The 8,281-nt window shown below is 38.8% G+C and overlaps 1 pseudogene; it reads right to left on the reverse strand.

The window, feature by feature from the left end:
* Positions 1 to 269: 269 nt before the first annotated feature.
* Positions 270 to 3,954, reverse strand: LOC116898174 (annotated as a pseudogene).
* Positions 3,955 to 8,281: the final 4,327 nt, after the last annotated feature.

The raw sequence follows: 8,281 nt of genomic DNA on the forward strand, positions 1-8,281 counted from the left end.
TCTAGGAAAAGAAAAAGTTACTGCACCTGGTACGATGTCTTAACCCTTAAAAATCCAGAAAACAAGGACTGACGTGCACGCCCACCTACCATTTATTATTTTCTCTTATGAGGGGAAAAGAAAGGACAATTTGTTGAAGATCAAAATATTTTCTCAAATTTGTTGACAGGGATCAAAAAATAAGTTTTTCTGAAGTCACACGGGCAGTGATGGTGAAAAGCTGCGGAGATGCCGACGTCTCAGAAGCCCGGCCCCGCTCTCCCGCCTCTTCAGCTCTCATCATCACCGCAGTTGGTGGCCCATTGCCCATACATCTCAGATCTCACCATATAGCTGCTCCTCGCTCCAGCTGCCGTGGCGAGCGGAATGCAGAGGGTCTTCCCACATCTGTGCCTGGTGGGGTAGTCCTCTGTTTCATGGAGATCAAATCAGTTCCAAATGTCACAGAAAAGGTAGGGTTTCTTCTTGGACTACTTCCTCTGGTCATCACTGTCATAACTGTTCAGGTCGTCCCCGTTGCCATTCAGTGCAGCTTCAGACATCATCTCCACCTTCCTCTTGAGGTCTTGATCCTTTCTTTGAAGGTCCACTATTACCGAGTTGAGGAAATCAGTCTGACTCTCCTGGGCTCTCTCGTTCTCTTCTTCCTCAGCATCAGAAGCTGCTGAACTGCCTCTTGTTCTCTTTGAGTTAAAGTTCCGAGTTTTTGACCGTAACTTCAACTTCACCTTAGCTGACCCCAGTGTCTGCACAACAGAATGCAGGGACTTGGCAGAGGCCTTTTCTCCCCACGCACTGTGACCTCATTCCTCAGCTTCTCCAGGTCCGCGTCCTTCTCTTTTGAGTAAGGCACTGGTGAGACTGATGGATTTCTGCAAGGAAGCTTTCTCTTCATCAGTGTCTTTTCTGTACTCCGACCCTCTTTTTCATTTCTAACAACTGATTTTTGTGTACAGAGCAGTCTTCTTCCGGCTTTTGATGACTTGACTTTGCCCGGCGTTCTCCCCAGCTCCTCAGCAAGTTCGTCGTTCTCTTCTCGTAGTGCTGAAAGCTGCTGCCTGCTTTAGTGTTTCCCCTTTCCTTTCCTTTTTTTTTTTTTTTTTTTTTTTTTTTTTTTTTTGTTCTCTACATTCAGATGTTCTTTTGACTTACTCAGCTCTTCCACAGTTATTAAAGTGTTTTCCTGTAGTTTTGCTTGGTGTCCTCTAAGGAGGCAGCATTTCTGGTTTCCCTTTAGTCATCTGTTCCATGATCTGCATGGCGTTTTCTGCAATCTGAGCAGCTTCGGTTTTATCAGCCTGGGTTTTCAGCTCCTCCGTGTCCTGAATCAAGTCTCTGTTTGCCTCCTGAGCAGTCTTCAGTGTATCCTGTGTCCACCAGCATCTTCTGGAGGTTCAGTAGGGTTACTTTGTGCTTTGTTTTAGTCTCAAAACCGGCTTTTCCATAGGTGGCTTTCAGGTCCTGACACTGGTTGTGCCTTGTTTCCTTCTTCTTTTCCAGTTCCAACAATTTGTTCTCCAGTTCTTTCTTTTCTTCTTCATGTTTTGTTTTTCTGTTTGTTTTTGGTTGCTTCCTATTGACTCTGATCAGCTTTAAGTGTCACTTCCCCAGTACCTTTCTGCAGAAAACTTGGGTTTACATTAGCCTTTGTTAAGTTTGAGCTGTAGTTCTTCCACAGATCTTTCCTTTAGACGTAATTCATCATGCAAATTGGTCAGCTGAGAAGAGTTATCTCCTGACATCTTCATTATTTCTGCAATGTCATTTTCTAAATTTTCCTTTGCCTTTACTAGCTGATCTCCTTGTTCGTCCGTCTCTTTAAATTTTGCCTCCATGTCTGTTGCATTTTCCCTCAACTTCTCCAGTTCAGAAGACAACGTGTTAAACTGTTCCTCCTTTGGGTCCAGTTTATTTACAATATCTTGCATACTGGTCTGAACAGACACTGCCTCCTCTGAAGCATTGGCAAACTTTTCTTTCAAAATCTGGAGCTCTTTTTCTAAAGTCCCCTTCACTTGACTGACTTCATTCAGACTGTCCTGCAGAGGGGTGAGCGTTAGCTCTTTTCCCGAGGTCATTGGTGATGCTATTCGTCTTTATCTCCACAGTTTGTTTAGCCTGTCCTCCCTTTCCACTAGGTGCTTGTTGTCTGCACTGTGCAGTCTTGCTTTGACGAACTCCAGGTTGCCCTTCTCTTTAATGATTTTCATCACCTTGGTCTTCATGGACTCCGTCTCTTTGGCATGAGCAGACGATTCAGAGTCCTGTTTACTCTGTAAACCTTCTATTTCGTGCTGATAATGTCTCAATCTATTTGTGTCTTTAACTCAGCAAATTCAGCCGAGTCCCCTCCAATCCCTTTGCTAAATGACACTGTCAGCTCCTTCACTGCCTCCTGGTGAGATGCAATGCAGTCTCCAGTCTGGACTTCCACAGAGCTATCGTATCTGAGTCTTCCTTGTTGGCATGGTCAAGCTTACTCAGCAAGGACTCATTTTCTTCAGAAAGCTTTTCAGTGGCAGAGTGCAGAGCTTTGATCTGAAACATCTCTTCCCCAGTTCCAAAGTGGTCCTTCAGAGACGTCGTCTCGATCTGGTGGTCAGTATGTGCGGCTTCTAGCTTTCCTTGCAAAGTACTTATTTCTTGCAAAAGAGGAAAAGACATATCCACATCTCCATGAGGTTTACTGGACTCTAGCCTTCATCGGAGCTCAGCTACTTCCTGTAATCACAACACTAGGTCCCTTTCTAGTTCCATTATTAGGGACTTTTCTGATACTGTAGCCACATCAAGACCACTTTTGGTAATTGAATCTTCTTCTACTCGGAACTGAAGTTCCTCCACCTTCCTTTTCTCCCCTTTCAGCTGGTTGAGGAGTACCACTTTCTCCCTGTCAGCAGCTTCTCCCATAGTACATAGCTGGTTCATCTTGATCTCGAATTCCAGGACATGTAGTCCTATTCAGCTGGGCTTGCTGCTCACAGAAAAGGCCACGGAGCTCATGGAGCAGAGGTAGGAGGCACAACAGCTTCACTTCAGGTTGGTGGGCATGGTGGCCATCACTTGCTTCAGAGAAGGGACTTTGACCTTGGCTAGGGTAGCAGAAGGGAAGTCAATCTTTGTTACTCTGTGGACAGGAGGAAAAATCTGTATTTGTGTTGACATTGAAATTACCTTGTTCCAGCAACAGGAACATCGTTCTTCCCCCAAAGGCTCATCTAATTGCATACCATACCATTCCCCCTTGGCAAAGTCAGTCTCTCCAAGAAGTCGGACCATGACAGCCATGGTGCCACCAACCAGCACCCTATCTCTGATCTTGAGCTCTCGCTCCCCCCTTCTTAATAGAGCCAGCCTCTGAAAGTTTGGAGATGGACCGACTGGCAGTCTTTGTAAGGTTGCTAATTTGAGGTGTAGCTGAAGTTTCTTTTGCCATTGACTGGGACGGTTTGTGGGGAATGTTTGAGGGAGTAGCTGGAGAAGAGGACACCATGGTGGCTGCAGCAATGGATAGAGGTGAAGCAGCTCTCCCACGAGCTGTCTGCAGGCCCTTGGCTTCATCTTCTGCTTGCACCTTTCTCATTAGTTTTGAAGGTCGGGTAAATATACCCTTTAAAGGTTCACACTGGAAATACTCACTGCTACCACAGAGCCATCATTCTTTCCTATGGGTTCATCTAAAATAATCCCAGCCCACTGGCCTGGTACAATTTGAGTTTCCCCAAGAAACTGGAGAAGTCCAGGTTTATTTCCATTCACCCAAGCATGATCTCCAACTCAAAGGTCATCTACAAACTCCTCTTGGGTCAAGAAGAATGGAGGGCCCGAGGCCTTTTCACTGGGTATTGTCCTCTCCACTGGAACTGCAGTGGCAGCCGGTGTCTTCAAGGCTGTACTTCCAGGTTTAAGGATCTTGGTAGGGGCCTTCAGCATGCTGGGTTTTAGCATACTCATTTTCTGGAAGGTTTCCGGGTGTTTCTATAGAAAATTTAGCCTCTCTATTAAATCTCCTGGGATGCCTCTGGTCACCATCACCTGCCTCTCAGTAACAGCAGGCATCATGGCACAAACTCCTGCCTCCCAGGCTCCAGCTCAGGGCAGGGAAGAGCTGAGTCTTCGATTCTATTCCATTGATCTACCTGCCTTTCTCTGTACCAATACCATGCAGTTTTTATCATGATTTCTCTGTAATCAGCTAGAGGTCAGGGATGGTGATTCCTCCAGAAGTTCCTTTATTGTTCAGAATATGTTTCGCTATCCTGGGTTTTTGGTTATTCCAAGTGAATTTGCAAATTGTTCTTTTTAACTCTATGAAGAATTGAGTTGGAATTTTGATGGGATTGCAATGAACCTGTAGAATGCTTTTGACAAAATGGCCGTTTTTACTAATTAATCCTGTCAATCCATGAGAATGGGAGTTCTTTCCATCTTCTGAGACCTTCTTCGATTTCTTTCTTCAGAGACTTGAAGTTCTTGTCATACATGTCTTTCACTTGCTTGGTTAGAGTCACAACATGATATTTTATATTATTTGTGACTATTGTGAAAGGTGTCCTTTCCTTAATTTCTTTCTCAGACTGTTTATCCTTTGAGTAAAGAAAGGCTACTGATTTGTTTGAGTTAATTTTTGCTGAAGTTGATTATCAGCTGTAGGAATTCTCTGTTGGAATCTTTGGGGTCACTTAAGTATACTATCATATCAACTGCAAATAGTGATATTTTGACTTCTTCCTTTTCAATCTGTATTCCTTTGACCTCCTTTTGTTGTTAAACTTCTGTGACTAGGACTTCAAGTACTATATTTAATAATAGGGTGAGAGTAGGCAGCCATGTCTATTCCACGATTTTAGTGGGATTGCTTCAAGCCTCTCTCCATTTAGTTTAATGTTGGTTACTGGTTTGCTGTATATGGCTTTTGCTATGTTTAGGTATGGCCCTTGAAAACTCTACTTTTAATTGTGTGACTGAAATAATGTTAACAGGCATTTTTTTATAAAATTACCTTTTCACAGTCAACCATTACCAGTTAGAACTCAAATAGTCAGTTCACATATCTCAAAGAGTTCTGTCATAAGATGGCAGATAATGAATATGGTGCCTGGTGTCAACAGTGACCCTTGGAGCTTGAAATGTTCATGTGGTAGTCTATATAAGATGAATCAAAAACAATTTTTAGAAAATTATTTTCACAATGACCAACTGCTGGTAATTAGTAGAAGGTCAAAAAGAATGGGCCTACTCTATAGATGTGAAGTTCCTGTGAGTGTAATAAATGATTTATGTTCAATAGGACATAGTAAATGAACACATAGCAAACGCCCACATATTTAAAGCACATGATTATGCTGCTGCATAATCTATTTATTCCAAGAATATATCATGATGGAAAAAGAGAAGAGGCTTATCATCTAATTTTTGGACATTTCTCATTGTCAGTACTTGACTATCCAAGTAATTGTAACATTCCCCTAAGCCAATAGAAACACTTGTGTTTAGATATTATATTTCAAACTATATAGTAGTATGAATTTGGTATCAAACTATCATAGAAGTATGAGACCTATAAATTAGATATTTTAACATTTCTAGGCAAAGCCTCTCTAGCCTTTTCAGCATTGTTTTTACAAAGCAGACAGAAATAGTTCATGTGACAGTGTAACATTTACTATAAGAAATCAAGCCCTAGCCTTGTTCAGAAGCCAGAATTTAACATCAAATTTCACACTAATTAATTGTGAGAACACATGTGTTGATGAGATTCTATTTTTTTGTGAAAACAAAATATTTCTCATTTTCAAGTGTTTATTTTTTTCCTGAACCTATTAATTTGCCACAGTTCATTTTCTACGAAACTTAATATGGAATTTTTAAATTAAAAATTTTCTAAATTTAAGTGATAGTTGAAGAATCAATCAAATTTATTAAATATATTAATACAGAGAAAATATATCAAAATAAGAATGTTTTATTTATACAGCAGCCTTATACTTTGGAATTCTCACTTGCAAACATGTTATTCTCAGGTGCTATTCTATATTTATACTGAGCTAAATTCAAGAAGAAAAATTCATCTGTCCATGTGCCTACGAATATCTGTAGGTGTGAAAATATCATAAACAAAAGAAAAGGTTTCTATGTTAACCCCACACCTCACTGTGAAATGAATTTTATCAGAAGTTGAAAATGAAAATTTCCATCAAGTATTTTTTTGCAACCAAGCTATTTAAAGCATTTACTGCTTTTGAAGTAAAAAACAAAAAATTAAACAAAACTCTGGAATTATTGGGTTTCAGGTTGCTGGGTTTCTTTTTCTTTGCAATAAAAACCATGGAGTGTTCCTTTTTTAAACATTTTTTTTTTGAGAAGTAAAATCATCAGACTTCTGAAAGCAACTTCCTCACACCCATCGCATTGGAAATTAAAATAACTGACGAAGCAGACAGAATCAAGGCGTGTTTGCTTTCCCTACACAGCTCATCTGTGTTCATCTACAGAGAAGAGAGGTAAGACTGGAGCTGGCTGCTCATAACAAAGTGGATACTGAAACCAAGGAAATCACTGAGATTCTTTCCATATCTTCCAATTTATCATCTGAGTTTGATCACAGCAGGTAAAACTGAACTCGTCTTTGAATATTTACTCCCTCCAAGAACTAGAGTGAATAAAACTATTAAGACTAAAGTCAGAAAAGCAACAAATCACTAATATATATATATATGTATATGTATATATATGTATATGTATATATATATATATATTTGTATACAGGAGGCTGGACATAAATCAAATATTTTGGGCAACAAACCTTAAGGTCACCACCAACATTATGATGAAGTTATTTTTATTCCTTCAAAGGAAACTATGACAAATTTAAACCTCACTTCCTTGGCTGATGAAGAATATAGATAAACCTCAGTTAAATTTTCTACTAAATTTATTGATTTAATATTTGCACCAAGATCAAAGAAGGTGATAGAATTATAATACCTCTAAAAATATATAACTTTCTAGGGCCTAAGTTTTTGTCAAATATTGATATTTGCAGAAGTAGATATTGATCTTAATTGTTATTTAATTCATGACCATTCAGTCTTCCCTAATATTGTGCCTTTCTTTCTCTCTTTTCTAAATGTACTCATATGTACATTTTTTACATAGATAGATAGATAGATAGATAGATAGATAGATAGATAGATAGATAGATAGACGGTTGACTAGATCCTGTATTCAAAGAGTAATGTGGAAGTTTTTTCAGAGATTTTGTGATCTTACATAATATTATACATAATTTTATCCATTTCCTGCATGTTTTGTGATTTTAATAATATTCAACATGTATGTACATATTCTTATAAATGTATGTGTCATATAAATTCTCCCATTCAGCAATAGTAAAAATAAAAATAATTTTTTATAAAGAAAATAGCATTTGACACTGCATCAATGACCGTCATTCTTCAAAATGTTCTAATAGCTGAAAATATAAAATTTTCACACCTATATTGTGTTGTCATTTCTGTCATATTCTCCCTTTAACCAAGAATCAGGCCACAAATGCAAGAACCTGGAGAGCCAATACCACAGATGTGATATAAGGGAAAGCCTAGAAGTATAATCAGACCACCATATGAAATGAAATGGTCAATTGTTGCTGGGCAGAGGATTTTTCTCAGTATATTCACGTAATAAGACATACCCATAACTAAATAAATATGCTTGATATATACTCCTAGTAAATATTTTTAATAAGTCATTTATAGGGAAAAAATGGAACATGTCTTTTGTCTAACTAGTGTTAATATAAAATGGAGATAGGTGATGACTTTAGTATTTAGAATCAAAATATATGTTATTACACAGTTTGAGCTTCTGGTTAAAAACAATCGGCTAACCATGTGGCTGCAATTACATCCCCCCCCAAGCCATCTTTGAGAACTGTTTGCTGCCTGAGTGATTTTACAACATTGATGAAATTATTTTATCAATATTTGCAAACTTCCATGCTATCAGCAAGGGTTTCTGTCACTGGAGTGTTATTGGTCATGTGTTCTTTTATGTACTAAAGAAAAATGATTTTATAAAACACAACAATCGATTAGAAATTTTTAGTATGTCCAAGTACTATATGTGTACCTATTGCCCACTTGAGGAGAACACAGTGCTGGGTAGAATATTTTTTTATCTTTACACAGTATCGGAATAGTAGGATATAATTTACCAGAAAACAGCAACACCATTCTCAAATTGATCATAAAGCTCAGAGTCTAGTGCTTTCTGTCAG

This window comes from Rattus rattus, chromosome 4 (genome assembly GCF_011064425.1).
Source record: "Rattus rattus isolate New Zealand chromosome 4, Rrattus_CSIRO_v1, whole genome shotgun sequence".
Lineage (NCBI taxonomy): Eukaryota > Metazoa > Chordata > Mammalia > Rodentia > Muridae > Rattus > Rattus rattus.